General features: G+C 39.2%; 1 long non-coding RNA gene across 1 annotated transcript; it reads right to left on the reverse strand.

The window, feature by feature from the left end:
• Nucleotides 1-335: 335 nt before the first annotated feature.
• Nucleotides 336-1,245, reverse strand: LOC117052681. Its single transcript, XR_004427307.1, has 3 exons — nucleotides 1,191-1,245; nucleotides 596-742; nucleotides 336-416 (listed from the first exon to the last, which is right to left on the reverse strand). It is a non-coding gene; the product is annotated as an uncharacterized LOC117052681 (long non-coding RNA).
• Between the last annotated feature and the right edge of the window lie 1,480 nt (nucleotides 1,246-2,725).

Raw genomic sequence — 2,725 nt, forward strand, 5'->3', positions numbered from 1 at the left:
AAAAAAAAAATCCCTGTGAGAGAAGTTAACTCATGATGTCTTTCCCTCTGCTTTGATTGCCATGGGGGCACCTGTGAAGGCTGCAGAGTAGTGGGATGAATTGTAAAATGAAAGAAAGGACACCCACAAATTCTCTACTCATGAGAATTTCACTGAATTTCCCCCTCCTCTTTGATACTTTTAAAATGCAATACATTTGTTTACCATCTGATGCAGAGTGGTTGGTGGGGAGAATGCAGGAGACATTTTTGGCACAATGCTACCTTCATTAATCTCCAGTTATCTCTGTTTAATCTTTACTCCAGATTGGAGAGTTCACAGGCACACAATTGCTGGGCCTCTTTCCTCCCTTCAATTTTTTCTGAATTGATTTCTGCCCCCAGTTGATTACAACCTCTGGCTTCGTCTGTCATAACCTGGGGAAAGAGAGAAGAGGCATGGGTAGATATTTTTTTTTAAGTGTTTGTAGTCTGGACCATTGGTATTTGCTGGACTGTACTGATTAACAGTATGCTTCATTTAACAGAATCCAACCCTTGGTTCCTGAGCATCTTTTGTACACTGTTTATGTCCTCATTGCCTCAAGATTATTTACCTGATCCAAATCTGAGACAGGCATTCCACTTGAACATGTGTCCTTGCAACCTCTGCAAGCTGGTGTGTGTGAGAGAAGTGCTTCATTTTTTTTCTTCTTCGTGTGCCTGAAATAAGCTATGATAAACTTCATCCCTGAGGAAAGGAACTAAGAACAAATTAAACCCAGCACTTTAGAAGGTAAACAAACAGAAATAAAAAAGAGGAATTGGAAAAACAGCAATGGCACCAAATAATAAACACAAATTGATGGTCTCTTGAACATTTCATGGTATGCACAGAAACAACAAATAAGACTTTATTAACATTTCTAATAAAGGCAGCTGATGTTCATAATGCTAATGTCAGCCAGGTCAGCATGGGTAATAAGTTTGCCTTTTATCTTAGAAATTTGTTATAGATTGACAGCCTGAGCAGAAACCCAAAGCTATTATTCTTTCTAAATGAGGGTTACAGAACATTTGCTGTAGCTGTTCTGCAGCTGTGGGACAGAGACTGTATGATCAATAGAAAAACAATGCCCTTCTGGTGACTTGTTTGATGAGCACGTGGACACGTTGACTGACTCATTAAGTAAGTTTGACTGTGCATCTCACCTCTATTCCTAAAGCAGGAGTAGGGAAGTAGATCTGGCTGGTGGGCTGGATCCTTTTCTTCCCCCATCTCCTGCAGGTCAAGTATGACAGGTCAGGGTGGCTATCTATCAATCACGTGATGTCATAACGATGTCACAAGTCAAGCATGTTAAACCAGCAACAAAGCCACAAAATTATTTTGCTTTATTTCTAAAACAAATTTAGTAAAATAGCAAAAATAAATACTTTTATCTTTTTTAAAAAATTGAGAAAATAAATAAATTCTAAACTACTGCTCATGCTCATAGGTCCCCCCCGTCCCCGTCGTCCCCCCCGCCGCCATTAAAAACCAGCATCTTGTTCTTCCTTCATACTCCAAAATCCTGTATGGAGTAGCTTGGTAAAATGATGTTTACTATACATTTGTAAAGTAATTTATTTAAAAGGCTGTGATATACTTTCACTTCTGAATAGCCTTTGAAATGTTATGAGGCACAGTAAAAAGTAACATGTTTTATCTTATGCCAGTAACCACTCATTCTAATGACGTATGTGGTGATGTGATAGCTTTTGTATGAAGGCAACCATAAAATGTATTGTATAACACATGGATTTTTAATACTGGTTTAGTTAATTTAAGGAATCATAAACTCTGTGGTAGAATAGACGTATTATATAGGATCCAGCTCACAAAACTGTTAAAGTTCAACTATTAGCATGTGAGATCAGGACTGGAGAAATTTCCTATGACCTGGTATAAAAATGTGATGGGGTCAGCTCTGCTCCAGAATCTGTTTTTGTTTTTTTTAAAAAAGGAAAATGTGTAGGCACCCCCCCATGAAGAAAGCATCTACTGGTATTTATTTATTTAATATATTTATACCCCACCTTTCTCCCAAGTTGGGATTCAAGGTGCCTTGCAATGTGTAAAATGCAATGTAATAAAAACAAACTAGCTGAAGACAATAATTAAAATACGGTACATCAAAGTGCACTTAAAATTAGCATTGTCTGCACCTTAATTGCCGAAGGCCTGTCTGAATAAGAAAGTCTTAGGCTGCTGGCAGAAGGATAACCAAGAGGGAGCCAGTCTAACCTCTCTTGGGAGGGAATTCCATAATATGGGGTGAGCCACAGAAGAGGCTCTCCTTTGTGTCATCACCAGCCATGCTTCTGATGTTGATGACTGAGAGAATGTGCTCAACGGAGGATTTTAGCACCTGGGAGCGATTCTAGCAGCGATTCTCCCGGTTCTCAGGCAGCAGTCTTTCCCTGGCTTACCTGGAGGCACTAGTAAGGAGTGAACCTGGGATCTTTTGCAACCAAAACATGTGCTTTACCACAGAGCTATGGCTCTTCCCCAGCCCCACCACTAGAATTCCTTCCACTGGTATATTTCTGAATCCAATCCATTCTTAAGTTTCAGGAAGACGGAGCAATTGTCCTCTATAATAAATCTAAGATTTTTATTATTTTGGTATGATTTTCTTTTGCCTATTGTGTTTAGAGTTTATATCAGGCATAGGCAAACTTGGCCCTCCAGATGTTTTGGGACT

Source organism: Lacerta agilis, chromosome 9 (assembly GCF_009819535.1).
Source record: "Lacerta agilis isolate rLacAgi1 chromosome 9, rLacAgi1.pri, whole genome shotgun sequence".
NCBI lineage: Eukaryota > Metazoa > Chordata > Lepidosauria > Squamata > Lacertidae > Lacerta > Lacerta agilis.